Source organism: Mauremys reevesii, linkage group 6 (genome assembly GCF_016161935.1).
Source record: "Mauremys reevesii isolate NIE-2019 linkage group 6, ASM1616193v1, whole genome shotgun sequence".
Classification (NCBI taxonomy): Eukaryota; Metazoa; Chordata; order Testudines; family Geoemydidae; genus Mauremys; species Mauremys reevesii.
In genome coordinates, this window is record NC_052628.1 from 17,926,033 (window position 1) to 17,945,959 (window position 19,927).

The 19,927-nt window shown below is 43.5% G+C and overlaps 1 long non-coding RNA gene across 1 annotated transcript; it reads left to right on the forward strand.

The window, feature by feature from the left end:
• The first annotated feature begins 1,861 nt into the window (after positions 1-1,861).
• On the forward strand, positions 1,862-14,192 carry LOC120407566. Its single transcript, XR_005600113.1, has 3 exons — positions 1,862-1,984; positions 5,817-5,969; positions 13,916-14,192. It is a non-coding gene; the product is annotated as an uncharacterized LOC120407566 (long non-coding RNA).
• Positions 14,193-19,927: the final 5,735 nt, after the last annotated feature.

Sequence of the window (19,927 nt, forward strand, 5' to 3'; positions counted from 1 at the left end):
TGTCTTTTTAATTCCTTGTTTATCCCATGCTAAGTAACAAAGTGACAGCAGTGGGAATTATCTATGCAGATACAAGGGTAGAATTTGGTTCTTAATCTTTGTGTGGCTGCAATAGGGCACACCTACCCTGTAGTGCCTGCTGCTGGCCAACTGTGGCTCTGCATCACCCTGACTCAGTTTCCCTTCAGAGAGTCCCAGGCATATGTCCAATGTAAAATAAATACAACGAAGCCAAACCCAAATTAAAGTCTCTTCTCCCACTTCCATCCGAGTCTGCCACTGGGCACAGGTCCTCCTCCCTGAGTCTGTCTGGCTCCATGCTTTTACACTAAATCCCATCTCCAGCCTTCCTGAGCTCTGCTCAGTCTCTCCCCTCAGCTTACTCTAGCCACAGCCATCCCTCCTTCTTGGGATGTCTCCAGCAGCTTTCCCTATTGCTTCCTCCAGGAACCCTTTCAGCAACTCTCCCAAAAGCTTCCTCAACTGTAGTCACTCCCTTTATAGGGCCCAGATGTCTTCCCTTAAGCCCAATTGTTCAGCAAACAATTAGTCTCAGCACGCTGGAGCCTGCTCCCTCTTAAAGGTGCCAGTCACCTGTGAGTGAAAATGAGTGGAAAAAAAATCTTTCTTTAACACCAGTTTAAATCCCAGATGATTCCACTGACTTCAACAGAGTTATAATTAAAATATGGTCCATTAGTATAGCTTGGCATGAGCAGATGTCTTTTGATTGGACTTTGAGAGCAGGTCACCAAAGTGCTCCCCCCTCTCTGGGGTTTGATTTATTGACAAAAAAAATCAACAATGACATAAGTGAAATCAAGCCTTCTCTCTAGGCTAGCCTGCTTCTAGGGTTTCTCCCTCAGGACTGCTCAGCTCACACCCTAGGCTCCCTCTAAATAATCCCTTCAATCTCCCTTAAATCCAAGACAACTGCCTTAGTGAGTCAGTAAAACCCAGTTAATACTTGTTCTAGACGTATCGATGCTTTCTAACAGGCAAACGTTGTTAGCATGTACACTTACTTTGTCAGAATCTGAGGCTATGAAATCTTTTTGTTCAGTATTTGGAGCCCTGTTAGCGATGTTATGGCATAATGGCCCAGTTTCTCCAAAGATAGGAACTATCATCATAATAATCAAAGTACCCTGTCTTAGGTTTAGATTGTGATCTTTCTCAGGAAAAAAAGAAAAGATGGCAGCCTTCTTCAAATTACTGTGGAAACACAATGATTTCTTTAAAAAAAAAAATTTACTAGAAGTTCACCTAGGACTAGAATGCAGTTTATATCTTACACTGCATTAAAGAATAGCTAGACTTTCATTTTACTTCATTGCACAAATCTATTCCTAATATAGCTGACGTTGCTATTCTTATTCCCCTTTATTAATTCAAGTCAACTTGATTATTGTAAAACACTGCCAATTTTCCTGACCCTCTTTTTGTGCATTCAGAGTACAGTGGCTAGATTTCTAGCATGGATTAAAAGTACTGATTTGTAGATCTTGCTCTGCATGAAATCCTGTACCCCTCTCCTCTCACACACCAGGGAGTAAGTGGTGCGACCCAGTGGTTGGAGCAGAATCGGAGGGCAGAAGCAGATGGTTTGTCAGGGGACAAGCCAATGGTCAGAGCCAGGAGTCCTGGGGAAGGTAAGGACAGGAGCAGGCATGCATTAGAGCAAGGGCTGGATAAAGAAGCAGGTCTAGCGCAGCTGCAGGCATAAGTGACATTGAGCAGCCACTATGCTGCTGGAGCTACAAGTCTTAAAAGGTGATCTGTTGGGCCTCCTGTCCAATCAGAGAGCACAGTCACTTAGTGCGGCTTTATTGTACCTAGCCAAGCTCATTGGGTTGCTAGGCAACCACACCAGGAGCCAGATTAGTTCCTGACATCTGTCCTGTATTAATCATTGCTATTCAATACCACTCAATAAAGAAGCCCTGAGGACACCCCAAAACACATGGGATCCAAGTGAATGATGGTGAGTATAGATCATGCTTCTCATTTATTCTTTGCAAAGTCTCATTTCTAGAAAACAACTTCTGTTAATGATCTGTGGCCCCATTTCATGCCTGCACTCCAGTTCTTAAATCCCAGAGCATCCTTACAGAGAAAGTTACATGCCTTAATGAAAGAAAGTTTCTGAAGTGTTTAACCAGTGTGCTAACCTCCCACTGTCTGAGGGACAGGACTAATATAATTAAACTGAATATTCAATGTCTCCCTTACTCCCCTCAAACACTCCCCTGTGATCTTACTGAACCTTCTTTATCCAGCTCAGTATGTAATCCTTTTGAGATAAGTTGGTTAAGTCAGAATGAGATTTGCCACCTGTGTCACCATCCAAGGCTCCCATTACATGGTTTCAATTGAAAGATAAGATTTTTAAAAATGAGTTCCTCCTTCAAATATATCACCTTGTTCTGACTCTCCTCATCTTTCATTGACACAGTCTTATGATTAAGTTAACATACACATTTAAGAATAACAATATCAAACGAAGATTTCTTTCTCTGCATGAAATCCTGACCTCACTGAAGTCAATGGAAGCATTGCTATTGACCTCAGTGGGATTTGGATAGATATTTTTGGTCCTACAAAATCCAGGAACTATACTGCATATCCATCTACTGGCACCTTAACTATTTACATATATACAGACATCAAACATGTCTGTAATAGCTGGGTTTTGCTCACATCCCTTGAGAGCTCAAAAACCTCCCTAGCCCTGTGTGCTTTGTGCAAGGGCCAATTAAAATGATAGTCCCTGCCCGCAATCACAATTGCATGAAAAATGAGGAGACGGAGCTATGGCTTGGCTCCTCCCCTGAACTCTTCTGCTCAGTTTACACAATGGGCCAGGTTGTTCAGTGAGAGATAAATCACGTGCAGTCCCTCCCGAGGCAGTACAATTTCCCTGCCTCTCCCTCCCCCCCTCAACATAAGCCAGTGCTTAAATGGCACAATTTGGCTCAGAAAGAAGGCATTATCTAGGTCTGGCTATGCCTGCAGCAATAAAAAATTAAACACTGAGTGTGCGGGAAGGCATGTGTGATCTTCAGATTGCAGTAGTTTAGGGTTTGATCCTGCCTACATTGATGTCAATGAGAGCTTAGCCATTCAGGGCTGTAACTAGAGTGGGGCAAGAGGGGCAGCAGACCAGGGCACAAAGCAGGCGGGGGTGCAAAAAGGGGGCAGCACAAGATGGGGCCCAGCAGCATCAGCCCTCCCCACAGGATTGGGCCCAGAAGGGTCAGCCGGAGTTCGTGGGCATAGTTGGGGGGGCATTGCTCCCCGCCTCCCCCAATAGAGGCCTAAACTGGGAACAGAGGGGGTTTCCAGAGCTGCTTCTCCTGCTGGGTGCTCACTGCCTTTGCAGCTGGACACCGCCTCCTGGGTCCTAGTGCCAATCTTCTCCTACGTATGCTGAGTGCCCTATATGGCCACCATCCTGTTTTCTGTACAAGGATGAGTTCCCCTGGGAGGAGGGGGCGGTGAGGAAGGGAAGGGAATAGGGGAATGGGGCAGGGGAGAGGGTGGGGAAAGGGAGGGGAGGAGATGAGGCAGGGGGCAGTGAGGGAGGGATGGGGAAGAGAAGGGGCTAGGGGAGGTGGGGGGAAGTGGGAGCCCTGCATGCAGCGTCCAGCAGCAGCAGCAGCTGGGCCTCCCCCATTAAACTGGCCCATCCACCCCTCCCCCCAGCATCGGCAGCCCACTTTCAGTGGGTACCCCAGCCGCAGGTATCCCCTCTATTACTCTCCAAATACCCCCTCCAGCACCCGCCCAAATATCCCTCCCAGTACACAGAAATCCATCCAGCACCCCCCAAACACCCCCTCCAACTCCTCCTCCCCCTCACTCTGGCAGTGTCCTCTATTTGGGAACTTGAAATAAAATAACCTTAAGGGTTGCTCTGTTCTCACAGCCTTGGTTTCCGGAGCTGGTGGGAGTGAGTCCACCCTGCCAGCAGCCGCTTGTCCCCAGCACACCAGCTCCCGTGGCTGAGCTCAGAACTCGAGCTGTGTGACTGCGAGCCCGGCAGCCATGGGGCAGAGGCAGGGCAGCCAAGGGAGCAAGGAGCAGTTCTACTCTGCACACAGGGACTGTTGGGAGAGGGACCTGGCTGCAATGGCAGGTTCCTGGGTGACGAGCAGGGTGTGACTAGGCTGCTAAGAGGCAGGTGCCCAAGGGGAATGAGTATTGCAGAGAGCGCCTTGGGGAGCATCTAATGACAGCCAAGCTGCATGGGCAAGGGCAGCTCCAGGGGGTGTCACTGGCCGATGCCAAGCTCCTTCGTGGAAGAGGCAAGAGCATGTCATGGTGCAGCTCGGAGCTGTGCCGCCTGCCCGGCCTGGGGAGCATCCACCCACGCAGATGCAGCCCGGCTCGGGGAGCAGGGCAGGGGTGGGTAGAGGGAGCTTCCCTTATAGCGGCTGTGCTGTGGCAAAGGACTAAAAGCCAGCTGTCTAGAGCTTCCAGGTAGGAGAGCAGCATCTTACCAGAAGTGGGGAAACTAACCCAAGCAGACACAAGTCTACTGGAACTTAAGTCCAATGCCTTAACCACCTGGCCATTCTGGTGAGCACCGTCAGACTTGACCAGCAAAAGAGTGACTTCTTGGGATCAAGCCAGCTGCCTTGAGCAGGTGACCATGGCAGGCACAGTACCACCTACATAGGCATGCGTGGCAAAGGCAGGGAGGCTGGGGCCTGGCTCCATAGCTCAGGGGTTGGAGCATTGCTCTTGTAAACCAGGGCTTGTGAGCTCAAAGTTTGATGGAGCCTGAGCAGCCTGCTGGGTCTTTTGTCCCCACCCCAGTAGTGAGGTGCTTAGCTTTATTTATTAATTTTTGGGAGGGGTGCGGCAGGGCAGGATGCCCAAAGGCTTTGTTAAAGGGAAGCAGCAGCCTGAACTTTTGTGCCCATTGGTCATAGGGCAGCAACAGCAGGGCCCTACCAGAAGCGTGATTCAAACCCACACAGCCTCATGTCCATTAAAACTCAAGTTTAGCACCTTAACCATTCAGCCATCCTGGCAAGGAGGCAAAAGCAGCCTATCCACTACACCCAAAAAGTCTTGGGCGTGCTTTGGTGCTCTCACTTTGGATAACTACCCAGCTAACTGGGTGTCGCCTCTAGGAGATGTAAATATGATTGCTCCTCCCAGGCACTAAAATGCTTAGTTACAGCTCTGTAGCCATTGACTTAAACCAATGTAAGATCAGGCCCTTATTTGGTACATAGTTTAGAGTCTAATTTCTCCTCTCACGTTGGTGAAAATCAGGAGTAACTGCACTGAAGTCACTAAGTTATACCAATGATAACCAAGAGTCAGAGTTTAAGGCCAGAAGGACCATTCGATCATTTAATCTGGGCTTCTGTATCTCACAGGCCAGCAACATCACCCAGCACCTGCACACTAACCCAACAACCAAAATTAGACCAACATATTACAACCCCCAGGAGACTATGCTATTATGTGCCACAGGCAGAAAATAAAAGGGACTGAGGTACACTTGTGCCCCCACAGTGACAGGGAAATGATTGAGAAGAGAATCAGGACCTTATTTTCTAGTCCAAATCGGAAACTGAGAGAACAAAAACAAAAAAAACCTCAACACATTTTAATAAACCAAACAACTACCAACCAGGGCTAATTTTAGGCTTTCATCAACAGCATGCAAGTTTATTTAATATCACTAAGCCTCTACTTGAGAAGAACAACAAATTATGAGGAAAGCTTGACCTATATTTAAGGCAATTGTTAGTTTTCATTTCCTACATTTAAACTTTTTTTCTGCTTATGCTTTCCAGCTCTGCTAGTGAGAAATTAGAGCCATTAACAAACAAAGCAGAGAATGAAATTAATGGTGACTCACACAATGGCTGACATACTGAACTCCTTTTCTAACTGTCGTCCATTGGAAAAGATATGGGGGAGGAGTGGGAAGACTGAACAATTTGGAGGTAAGAAAGAACTTGTAAAATATTCTCTGGTAAAGAGTAGATGAGGGAATGCATGGAAAAGATAAATGTATACAAATCAACTTTTTAGTTATGCAGTGTACAATAAGAGACATGGCTATATTGCAAAGGTGTATGGTTCAAGGCATGGCATTTAGAAAATATGATGTTTGGTGCCCTATAAACACCATAGATAGATTAGCTTAGATTGGCATCCTATTTATAAAATGTTGAAAATAGTACTTAAATACTGGAGTATTAGAAATAGCATTTGTCATTAAGCATACAATGTTATTCATAATAAATTAATAGAACAGCCAGTTCAGGAGTCTTAAATCCTTAGGTACATAAACAGTGTATTAGACAGACTTCCCACCACATGCTTTTGGCCTAGAATTTACCTTACTTACTGTCCACTAGAGTTAATATCTGTCTGATTATCCTTTGTGACTTTAGTCTTCCTGCACTACAGAATGTGCTGCAGAGAATGATATTCCTACTGAGGGAGATACTTATTTTCCCTACTGAAAAGTAAATTAGCCAGCATGAGTTTAAAGGGAACCTGACTTGGTATAATAGAGGTAAATCTAGTCTCAGATATGGGGTAGGGACTGAGTGAACACTAGCTACATGTTTCTGAAATATAGATGACCAACCCCTTCCAGAATTGCACAATAAAAGGTTGATTTCACTGTTTGCAGAAATTCACTCAAAATCCGTACTTAAGCACCTTTATTTTACAAAGGGTAGCAAATAGTCTGGTAAATTTACTTCCTGAAGCCCAGCTTTACAGACAAGATCCACTCTTGTTCAGCTCCATTACATAGCATTCCATCCCCGCTACATCAGATATCCATTCCTCTCCTGTACCCACTGGAATGCATGCTCCATCACTAAAATGATGATCACCATCCACAATCTTTTCATCTCCTGCTCCCCCAATTTCCTGGCACGAGCTGAAGACTAGATCTCCCACTTTTAACAGTGCTTCAGCATTTATGGTAAACACACACACCCTGCCCCAAGTCTACCCTTAGGTAATGCGGTGGCAACATCAAGCTATCTGCTCCTCCTGCTCTCATCTCCTCCCTCTTCTAAGTGAAACCCCACCGACTTCAATGTTGCCATCTTCTACAATCCATCCAACTCCTCTCCAATCCTTCTCTGAATTTCACACTTGGATCTGCAGCAGAATGTCTTGAAAGTGGGGCTCACGCTGCTGTGTCACAAATTAATAGTAAATGAAAAGTCCAAAGATTGCGTCACCATAAGCATGTATTCATAAGAAATTACTATATGGTGTCATTCAGCACTTCCAGTCATCAGTGGAAGAGATTCAGCAAGATCTTCCAGATTAATACAAAATAGAGGGAAATGATGGTGTTTACTCCTAAAATATGGAAGCTGGCTTAAAACAGTCAGTTAAATATGAAATAAAATGTACAAAGCCCATGTGATGTGGGTTTTTTAAAAACAAAACCCTCAATCTGTGACTATCTTGGATCCTCTGTAAATTCTTAAGGAATCTACTGATACTTGTCATCCTTGGAAGTTGTTATAAAAGCCCTGACACCAAAATAATTTTGTCAGAGCTACTAATCTGAATAATTGCCAGGTTGACATATTATCTGTGGGTCAAGTAAATCCACAAGACCCACTTGAACAGTAAGTTATCTGACTTTCTACACTGACATCAACTGAGTGGACAAGCACAAATACAATTATTCAGGAGATGAAATGTTACAGGAAGGGTAATCTTTCAACAGATGGGGAAGATGCCTCTTGTGGGGCATTAGAACCAGTCTTCTGAAAAGGAATTTTCATGAGTTTTCAAGAGAACTTTGTGAAAACCATCCAGGTAGGGAAGTCTTAGCTAGTCAGCATGATTGGCAGCCAGCTATAGACAGGGATATTGAAGAAACATTTCATAATTGTAAGCCTTGCCCTTCTGAATGAACACAAAGGTTTGACCTGCACTAACAAGTTGTCATCATACCCATGGTAGCATAGTGTGTTGTTTCTTTCTTTGTTGAAAATTTTCTGACAGGTAAAATGTCCTCAGTTAATGCCTCAAAATGGCCCTGCGTGCATTGTTCCTCACTTTCTTTTTTCAAAAAATTCAGAGCCAGATCCTTTGTGCTGCACTGGTGGGGACAGAAATATTGTTTAAACAGGGTGAATCCTTACGTGAGGTAAAGCTGGTATAGCAAATTCTATTTTACCTGTTTTGGGCACCCCTCGCCTCCACTATAGGGGATATTCTGGGGCATGAAGGATGGTGGCTGGAGTTCCTCATGAAGCATATGGCTCTGGCTAGCTTGATCGAGCAGAACAGCCCTTTGAGGCTTGTTGCTGCCATTGCAACTTATAGCAGTCCCAAAGCTGCTCTAAATTGGACCGAGGACCAAACTGACAGCTGTCTGCCCCCCAGTTTTGGGAAAAGGGATGGGTCAGAAAGGTGTCTTAATGTCACCTCCCCTGATCTCACCACGTAGAGCTTGACTGAATCCTAGAATCTGGATCTGAGGACTGTTATCAATCTAACTTTGATAATGCATTTGGTGCAAACATAAGGATATAAAGGAAGGATATAAAGGATATAAAGACACATTGTATGTCTGCCTCTCTGGCCTTTCAATTTCAATGGACATCCAACACAAGACATGTCAAAAGCAGAAATATTGCAGTGGCTTATATATGTCTTCCCACTGCTCCTGCTTCGTCTGCCCCACAATTATTTTGAAACACTAATTTAATCAGAAAAAATATGGCAATGGGTCCCAGACAACATCTGAAGAAATCCAAGTATGGCTTGCAAGTTTGTGAACTTCAGTGTGTTTTATCTGTCCCTGTACAACCCATATTCCATTGGTTATGCTGAACATTTTTTAGAACTGCCATGAAAACTATCAAGGAAGATAAACTATCTTTAAATCAGAAAATAGCTTCTTTCCTGCTATCTTATCTAGCAACACCACATTGTTCTACAGAATGCATGCCTGTGCAACTACTGTTGGGAAGTAGTTGACTGTGAGACGCAACTTGAGTAAGAGTATATATATCTTTAAAAAATAAATAAAAAGCAGTCTACCAGGTCTTTCAAAGGCTAATTTTATTGTTTGCCTAAATTGATTATCATTACTTTAAATACCAACCAATACCCTTGCAAGCGTTTTTAGAAGTCATGGGCTTTCACTGGCTGCAATTTTTACTTGTCTATATGAATCCTAACCTGAGTTCCTTCTGGCTTTAGCTATCTCCACTCTCCCTCTGAAACTCTGTTCGATCTTGTTTCTTATCTAGGTTCTTTTTTTTTTTTTTAGCTGGTCTTCTCTCTCAAGTGAAAGACTTCTTTATGCTGGCCAAACTCATCTTTTCCATTCTCCCAGGTTCCTGGGATCTGCCTCTCTCCTGTGTTGGCCAGACAACTGCCTGGCTCTCCTTCTCTTTCCTCCTCTGGCTGGAAAGTCTGGTCCCATTTGCCTTGCCACTCCTGATTCAGAATAGCTGGTGGAAGGAATGACTCAACTGTCCACCAAAATATCATCTGATGAGAACTGATGATACAGCACCTTGCCCTTGCTGATGGAAAGGGCATTTCTGATATTGTTCTGCATGGCCTCAAATGCAGTCACATAGAATCATAGAACTGGAAAGGACCTTGAGAAGTCATCTAGTCCAGTCACCTGCACTCACGGCAGGACTAAGTATTATCTAGACGATCCCTGACAGGTGTTTGTCCAACCTGTTACTAAAAATCCCCAATGATGGAGATTGCACCATTCCCTAGGCAATTTATTCCAGTGCTTAACCACTCTGACAGTTAGGAAGTTTTTCCTAATGTCCAACCTAAACCGCCCTTGCTGCAATTTAAGCCCATTGCTTCTTGTCCTATCCTCAGAGGGTAAGAAGAATATTTTTTCTCCCTCCTCCTTGCAAAAACATTTTATGTATTTGAAAGCAGCAAAGAATCCTGTGGCACCTTATAGACTAACAGACGTTTTGCATGCAGCTGTGGGTGAATGCCATGACCACGCGGGCATTCACCCACCAACGAAAGCTCATGCAAAAAAAATGTAAGGTGCCACAGGGCCACCACAGCTTTTTCAGAACAGAGAAACACACGGCTACCTCTCTGATACTATGTATTTGAAAACTGTTATCATGTCCCCCCGCTATCTTCTCTTCTCCAGACTAAACAAACCCATTTTTTTTCAATCTTCCCTCACAGGTCATGTTTTCTAGATCTTTAATCATTTTTGTTGCTCTTCTCTGGACTTTCTCCAATTTGCCCACATCTTTCCTAAAATGTGGCACCCAGAACTGGACACAATACTCTAGTTGAGGCCTAATCAGCGCGGACTAGAGTGGAAGAATTACTTCTCGTGTCTTGCTTACAACACTCCTGCTAATACATCCCAGAATGATGTTTGGTTTTTTTGCAACAGCATTACACTGTTGACTCATATTTAGCTTGGGACCCACTATGACCCCCAGATCCCTTTTCGCAGTACTCCTTCCTAGGCAGTTATTTCCAATTTAGTATGTGTGGAACTGATTGTTCTTTCCTAAGTGGAGTACTTTGCATTTGTCATTATTGAATTTTATCCTATTTACTTCAGACCATCTCTCCAGTTTGTCCAGATCATTTTGAATTGTAATCCTATCTTCCAAAGCACTTGCAACCACTCCCAGCTTGGTATTGTCCCAAACTTTATAAGTGTACTCTCTATGTCATTATCTAAATCATTGATGAAGATATTGAACAGAACTGGACCAAGAACGGATCCCTGCGGGACCCACTCATTACGCCCTTCCAGCATGATTGTGATAACTACTCTCTGGGAATAATTTTCCAGCCAGTTATGCAGCCTCCTTATAGAAGCTCCATTTAGGTTGTATTTCCCTAGTTTGTTTATGAGAGGATCATGCAAGACAGTATCAAAAGCCGTACTAAAGTCAAGATATACTACATCTACCACTTCCCCCCATCCACAAGGCTTGTTACCCTGTCAAAAAAAGCTATCAAATCCATGCTGACTGTTTTTTATCACCTTAGTATCTTCTAGGTGTTTGCAAATTGATTGCTTAATTATTTGCTCCATTATCTTTCTGTGTACAGAAATTAAGCTGACTGGTCTGTAATTCCCTGGGTTGTCCTTATTTCCCTTTCTATAGATGGGCACTATATTTGCCCTTTTCCAGTCTTCTGGAATGTCTCCCGTCTTCCATGACTTTTCAAAGATAATTGCTAATGGCTCAGATATCTCCTCAAACAGCTCTTTGAGTATTCTAGGATGCATTTCATCAGACCCTGGTGATCTGAAGACATCTAACTTGTCTAAGTAATTTTTGACTTGTTCTTTCCCTATTTTAAACTCTGATCTTACCTCATTTTCATTGGCATTCTCTATTTTAGACATCCCATCACCACCAACCTTCTTGGTGAAAACTGAAACAGAGTCATTAAGCACCTCTGCCATTTCCACATTTTCTGTTATTGTCTTTCCCCCCTCATTGAGTAACAGGACTACCCTGTCCTTGGTCTTTCTCTTGTTTCTAATGTACTTGTAGAATGTTTTCTTGTTTCCTTTTATGTCCCCAGCTAGTTTGATCTCATTTTGTGCCTTGGCTTTTCTAATTTTGTCCCTACTTACTTGTATTATTTGTTTATATTCATCCTTTGTAGTTTGACCGAGTTTCCACTTTTTGTAGGACTCTTTTTTAAATGTTAGATCATTGACGATCTCCTGGTTAAGCCAGGGTGGTCTCTTGCCATACTTTCTATCTTTTCTACGCAGTGGGATAGCTTGCTCTTGTGCTCTTAATAATGTCTCACTGAAAAACCACCAACAGTCTTCAATTGTTTTTCCCCTTAGACTTGCTTCCCATGGGATTTTACCTACCAACTCCCTGAGTTTGCTAAAATCTGCCTTCTTGAAATCCATTGTCTTTATTGTGCTGTTCTCCCTCCTACCATTCCTTAGAATCATGAACTCTACCATGATCACTTTCACCCATGTTGCCTTCCACTTTCAAATTCTCAATCAGTTCTTCCCTATTTGTCAAAATCAAATCTAGAACAGTCTCCCCTCTAGTAGCTTTGTCCAGCTTCTGAAATAAAAAAATTGTCTCCAATACAGTCCAAGAACTTGTTGGATAATCTGTGTCCTGTTGTGTTATTTTCCCAACAGATGTCTGGGTAGTTGAAGTCCCCCATCACCATCAAGTCCTGTGCTTTGGATGATTTTGTTGGTTGTTTAAAAAAAAAAAACCTCATCCATCTCTTCTTCCTGGTTTGGTGGTCTGTAGCAGATGCCTACCATGACATCACCCTTGTTTTTTACCCCTTTATCCTTACTCAGAGACTTTCAATAAGTCTGTCTCTTATTTCTATCTCAACCTCCGTCCAAAAGTGTATACATTTGTAATATATAAGGCAACTTCTTCTTATTTATGTATTTATTTTGTTCAGATTCCAGAAATGGTCATACATAATATAAAATCTACTTGAGCCTGACATAAGGCTGTCCATCGTTTTTTTAATTGAAATGATTTCCCATAATTTATTTCTCTTTGCCACTAATGATGGGGTATTTATCTTTTCCCAAAAATGAGCTATTACACAGCTGGATGCTAGCAGTAATTGAGTTATCAAGGAGCCCTACTCCAAGTTAGTAACCTCTTTTAAAATGTTACCTAATAGACTCACTATGGGTTTTGTGGGTGGCCTCGCTTTAGTTACCTTGAAAATTCTATTTGTTCTTTTCTCCAGAAATACTATTATCTTAGGGCATTCACAGCATACATGCAGAAAGGTCCTTATTTCTCTCCATCCTCTCCATTATTTATATATATATATTACTTCACTTACATGGTATGAGGTACCACCGATAACATATTTTGTAGTAATCTTCCTTAATGGTTACCCAAATAGATGAGACTTGAAATTAGATGAAGGTTTCTAACCATTAGAGAAGTGAAATTCTGGAACAGCCTTCCAAGGGGAGTAGTGGGGGCAAAAGACATATCTGGCTTTAAGACTAAGCTTAATAAATTTATGGAGGGGATGGTATGATGGGATAGCCTAATTTTGGCAATTAATTTGGCAACTGATCTTTGATTATCAGCAGGTAAGTATGCCCAGTGGTCTGTGATGGGATGTTAGATGGGTTGGGATCTGAGTTACTACAGAGAATTCTTTCCTGGGTGCTGGCTGGTGAGTCTTGCCCACATGCTCAGGGTTTAACTGATTTCCATATTTGGGGTTGGGAAGGCATTTTCCTCCAGGGCAGATTGGCAGAGGCCCTGGAGGTTTTTCGCCTCCCTCTGCAGCATGGGGCACGGGTCACTTGCTGGAGGATTTTCTGCAGCTTGAGGTCTTCAAACCACAATTTGAGGAATTCAATAACTCAGACATAGGTTAGGGGTTTGTTACAAGAGTGGGTGGGTGAGATTCTGTGGCCTGCATTGTGCAGGAGGTCAGACTAGCTGATCAAAATGGTCCCTTCTGACCTTAAAGTCTATGAGTCTATGAGTCTAACACCTCCTCCCTTTTTCCCTGCCTGTCCTTCCTGAGCAAGCTGTGCCCTTCTATACCAATATTCCAGTCATGCACATTATCCCACCAAGTCTCCATGATGCCAACTAGGTCATAGTTGTGTTTATTTACTAGCATTTCAAGTTCTTCCTGCTTATTCCCCATACTTCTTGCATTAGTATAAAGACATCTAAGATACTGATTTGATTTCCAACCCCTCCCCCAGTTCTGTCTTGTCTCTCCCTTATTTCTGCTATAACAGCCCATGCTGCCACCCTTCTCCCAGGTCCCCATGTTTTTTTACTTACCTGTGGGCTTTGGTCACCTGCCCCCATTGAACCTAATTTAAAGCCCTCCTCACTAGGTTAGCCAGTCTGTAGCCAAATATGCTTGTCCTCTCTCTCGATAGGTGGACCCGATCTCCGTTTAGCAGTCCTTCTTCCTGGAACAGCATCCCGTGGTCAAAGAAGCCGAAGTCCTCCTGGTGACACCATCTTTGTAGCCAGGCATTCATCTCCAGGATGCATCTGTCTCTGCCGAGGCCCCTACCCTTGACTGTAAGGACTGAAGAAAAGCTTATAAGAAAAATATGTATCAAACACATTGTGTTCAAAATAATTTCTGTGTATCGCCATTATCGATATGCTGCACATTTACATAACAAGAAAGGAGAATGTTTTATTAGTTGGAATATAGCTCATACATATGAGGAGGAATAACAAGCTTGTGGCTAAAACACCACTGTATATTAGACTCTTTGGGTCCTATTCCCAGCTCTGCCAGAGACTTCTTCTGTGAGCTTGAGCAATTTGCTTAGGCCAGAGTTTTCAACAGAGGCCAATAATTCTGATTGCTCAACTGGAGATACTTTGGGCCTCCCCGTTTCAGAAGAGCTAAAACTCCAGTTTTAGTAAATGGAAACTTTGGCTGCTCAGCACCTCTGACAGTCAGGCCCATTGTCTCTAAAGATAGTCATCCAAGTCTAATAACATATGCAGATATACCTAACCCATAGAGCTGGAAGGGACCCTGAAAAGTCATTGAGTCCAGCCCCCTGCCTTCACTAGCAGGACCAAGTACTGATTTTGCCCCAGCTTCCTAAGTGGGAAGGATTGAACTCACAACCCTGGGTTTAGCAGGCCAATGCTCAAACCACTGAGCTATCCCTCCCCTTAAAGGCCAGCTTTGAAAATATAGCTGTTACAATTCTTTGCCTCTGTTTTCATCATCTGAGAAAAACAGATAGTAATTCCAACCTAGCTCACAGAAATTATATGAAAACCAATTAAAGTTTGTAGAGTGCTTTCATAGTCTGAGATAGAAGGTTCTGAAGAAACACAAAACATGAATATTTACTCAAGACACTCAACTTTTCAAAAGGTTGCTCAACACTTTACATTCAGCGTAGCTGCCACTTAAAAATAACAAGCAAACTTCTGCTCTCATTAACATCAGTACAACTCTATTCAAGCCAGTGAGGTTGTATGGCTATAGTTGAGAGCAGAATCTGGCAACAAAATATTCAGATTGGACCCCAAATCTTATCCTCTTACACTCGCAGTACTGAAATACTCTTTCCCCTACAGTGAGTGAGGCTATGGCTACACTACAGTTTAAATCAACATGAGCAACCATTTATGTTGACTTAAGCACCAGTGAGAACAGTGCTGTGGGCAGGAGAGCTTCTCATACCAACATAGCTACTGCCACTCAGGTGAGTGAAGTAATTAAGCCAATGAAAGAGCTCTCTTCTGTCAGCGTAGACCAGCTTAAACCGGCTCCACTAGAACAGAGGTTCTCAAACTGTGATCCGCGGACCACCAGTGGTCCGCGAACTCCATTCAGGTGGTCCATGGACAGTTCCCTTTCAGGTGCATGCCTGGGCAGCTGCACATGAGAGAATGAAGGGCCACTCACCTAATTAGTGGAGCTGCACAGGCATGGCTCCACTAATTAGGTGCCTGGACCCTGGAGAGGACACACATGTGAGGTGAGATGGTGGCCTTGGGGAAAATAGGAGGTAGGTGGGAGGGAGCAGTGGGGTGAGAAGAGGGGAAGGGAGGAATCTGGGACATGCAGGGATGTGGTGACCAGAGAAAAAGGTGACTTTCCCCAGCTCCAGGGCTGCAGCTGCCGGGGAGAGATTGCCCTCCTTCACAGCCTCAGCTGTGGCAGGTAAGACTACTGATATTAAAATATGAGGTGTGTGCTTTTATTTGTAGAACAAAAAAAGTTAATTATTATTAAGGTTTTTTTATATAGCACTTTTATGCAAAGTGCTTTACAATAGTTAGCTAACAGTACAGACAACATTTGGAAAGATCATTAAGCGGCCCACCGAGACCCTCAGCAATTTTCAAGTGGTCCGCAAAAAAAAAGTTTGAGAACCACTGCACTAGAGATCTTACAGCAGCGGAGCTGTGCCACTGTAATCTCTCTCGTGTAGCCATAGCTTGAGTAATATCACCTCAAGGATGTATAAGGAGCAGTACCAAGTTTACAATGGCACCAGGCTCACACTGAGAAGGGGCCCCAGCACCTAAACTGTGGCTCCACCCCCAGGCCTGCCACCACTTGGCCTCTTCCCCCCATGGCTCCACCCACCGCTCGCTCCTCTCTACCCCTTCCCCCCCATTGTTCCCTGCTCACTCCTCTCTACTCCTCACTCTTCAGAGCAGAGCATAGGCGGGGCCACAGTCCGAGCACCAGGGCCCACAAAACATTAATCCAGCCCTGATCAGGAGTAAAAACTACTAGCACCAGAAAGAAGACTGGCAAAGATTAATTTTGAAAGGAAGAGAGGCACATTTCCCTTGTAATGGAGCCTGACATAAGAAAGAGGATTTAGGACTAGAGGAGAGAGAGATTGCCTGGCAAAAAGAAAGACAGCAATGATAGTAAAAGACAAGTGTAAAGTATTTAGATGCTACAAGGGGGCATAACTAGAAGTAATGGGATAAAATTAAGAAAAAAAATTATATTAACTATGGCGGGGAGGGAACTTGCTGATAGTGGAATCTACTAGATTATGGAATAATCCCCTAAAGAAATTGGGGAAGCAATTGTGGGACATTTAAAAAGACTGGACAAAGTGCTAAAAAATATACTGTAGGGAAAAAATCTGCAATGGCAGGGGATGATCTAGATGACCTAATAGTTATATATGCCTGCATTGGACCTGATTCTCAGCTACACCAAGAGCTGTGGATTTCAGGACTTATTAGAGTTTATAGTTGTATAAGATGGGAAATGAAGGGCCCAATCCTGTTCCTATTAAAGAAAATGGTAAAATTCCCTTTTAACTCAAATGGGATCAAGATCATGTTTTAGTTAGCTAATCAGATGTCTCTTGTATTCAGAGTAGTTACCCATGGACAGAAAAACTTCTCATTACCCTCCTTTAGTTTTATAAAACATTATAACTTTTAGAAAAGTTTTAGAGTACTTTAAAACTTATAACCTTAGAAAAGTTAAACTTTGCCAGTCCCTCAGCTACACTGTAAAATAAGCCAGTTGGAGAAGATAGTTTCATTTTAATAATTCTACAGTCATTGCCCAATAATTTTCCTGGTCATGAACTTCAAGTATAAAACTGAAAAGAACGAGAATTCCAAGGTCTCCTTAATAAAATGCACTCAATGCAACTCTCTAATTTAGGGCTGGATTCATCCCTTGGATGCACACACACAGCTCCTATCAGAGTTGATGGCAGCTCTGGACATGTACCTGGGAGCGGAATTTGGCCTTAGTAGACTGAAGCCGTTTGTATTGTGAACAGGGGCGGCTCTACAAATTTGGCCGCCCCAAGCAATCATGCCCGGGAGGCGCCCCCGAACCGCGGACCTGGTCGCGCGGCTCAGCTGGACCTCCCGCAGCTGCGGACGGCTCGCTGCTCCGGCGGCTCCGGTTGAGCTGCCGCAGTCATGCCTGCGGGAGGTCCAGCCGAGCCGCGGGACCAGCGAACCGTCCGCAGTCATGCCTGCGGCAGGTCCGGTCGTCCCGGGGCTCCGGTGGACCTCCCGCAGGCATGACTGCGGCAGGTCCACCGACCCAGCCTGCCGCCCCCCTGGGAAAGGGCCGCCCCAGGCGGGTGCTTGCCCCGCTGGGCTCTAGAGCCGCCCCTGATTGTGAAACAGCATTCTCCTCTCCACCGTATAAATAAATAGGAAATATGTAAAATAGCAGATGTGCAGATTACCACTCACAAAGAACTTTACAAAGAGTGAAACCAGGTGTGAATGGTAAAAGGGATAAGACAAAGCTATTCTGGAAAAAAAAAAAAGGGCATTATAACTAGATGCAAATCCAGAGAGGTTCAGAGCATCCAGCCTGTGAATTTCAAAGAAGGGACATGTTAAGCAAACAAAGCAGTGCAAAGTGCTATATGGAACTGACAGCAATCTCTCACTTCCTGAATATAGATTGTGGCCCAGAGATGCATGACTGAGAAGAATTTTTGTGTGTGTAATAGATATGATCATCTCTTGACACATGTTAGTTTCTTGCCACCCAGTTCAACTTTAGGCTGAGAAAACCTGAGGCCAGTGGAGATGATGTAGGGATATTAAAGAAGGTTTATATTAAACATGGTTTATATGAGAAATGATTTATTGTTAATTAATACTTTATAACTTAAGGTTTATGTTAGAAGTAAATTTGTGGTGATTTATTGATTTATTGTTAATTGATACTTTATAACTTAAGGTTTATGTTAGAAGTAAATTTGTGATTTCCAACATTTAGCCTCTAACCTGCAAGCCACCAGCTGTGTCTGTGTGAAGCCTGCTCAAAGAGATACTTGGTATAAAATTTGTTAAGCTCAAAGAAATGTGTAAAACTTGTTAAACATCAATTGACTCTAAGTGCCTGTTCTCTAAATTGGTAACACCCCAAAAGATAAAGAGAGTGAAATAGATGTGATTAAGATAGAGAATGTATGTGAATGCGTGCCTAGTTTAAACAATGAATGAATGGTTAGGGAGTTACCAACCTGAAGAATTCAGTGTCCGCTGAAGAAGGTGTCAAGTGGGATCAACCAGATGACCCCCACCACCTCAAAGGAAGGAAAAACAAGCATCTGACAGAATGGAGCCAGCTACCTGCTGATTGATTTAGCAACAGCAGAATGAAGCAACTCTCATGGACTGACATAGGAATAAATTCCTATAAAACTGGACTCTAAAGACTGAGGACTTTGAGTCTATGGTTCTGCTGCCAGCCTCCAGGAGCATCAGATGCATCTGACACAGACTCAGCTCCATCCTCATGACCAAGATACCTGGCCAGTAACTTGGCATGAGCAACATCTAGGCTGGTAACTATAACATCTATACAGAACCTAAATGAATGATTGTGTGAATGAATATATATGTGTGTGTGTGTGCATAAGGAATAAGTAGTGATAGAAATAAGTAGTAAAACAACGTTGTTTGCTTTTGTCTTTTGCTATCTTTTGTTTTATTATGGTATTTACAATAAATGTGGCATCTTTGCCTTATCCCTCTTAATAAGATCCTGCTGATTTTTATTATATTGGTATAACAATGAGTGGCTTGGCAACCCTAGGTCTCTATATCCCTCAGGCAGCTGCTATAATCAGAGAGCAACATGGACATGATCACTATTTTCCCAAAATTAGGTGTGCCTGATGGGATATAGAGGTTTGGGTTTTTCCATCTTTATCACCCCAAATCATAGTTTTAAAAAACTGGAAGATGGAAACAAATCCAATTACTAATTGTAGTTTAGGAAAGAAATGGGGCTTAGTCTCTGCGTAGCCCAGTTCTGAATTTGGCCCATTATACTTGTGGCTTGTTTCACTGCTTAAATAATAAATTTTATTTATATCTTTGCAACAAACACAGAATTTTCAGTGATTCTTGTGTGCTGGTGTATCACTAACAGACTCTGGTTGTCGGCCCGTGGGATCAAACCTGGGACCTATGGAGCTAAACTCTTGAGCCAAAAGTCCCATGGCTCTTAGGTAAGGCTGTAGCAGACTCATTAAGTGGCCTCAGTACTACTAGAGGGGACAGAGCACCACACCCAGGAGGTATATGGGTAAGTGGGTTACATAGTTCTCCCAGCTGAGGGAGCACATCCCAAGCTTCAGAGACTTCCCAGTTGATATCCTGGACAAGCCCCAACTTGTAGCACCAACAGCTGCTGGTCTTCGGTGGGCAGGATCAAACCTGTGATCTCTGGAGCTAAATGCATGAGCCTCTGCTACATGGCTCTTAGCTAGGTCTGTAGCACACTCATTAATCTCTAAGTGATCTTGGTGCCACTAGAGAGGACAGAGCACCACAACCAGGAGGTGTGTGGGTTACACTGGTACAGGCACTTTCCTGCACTTTGGGCACCCAAAACTCTGGGTGACTTCAGTGGAGGTTACATAATTCTAAGATCATCAAAATGGAGT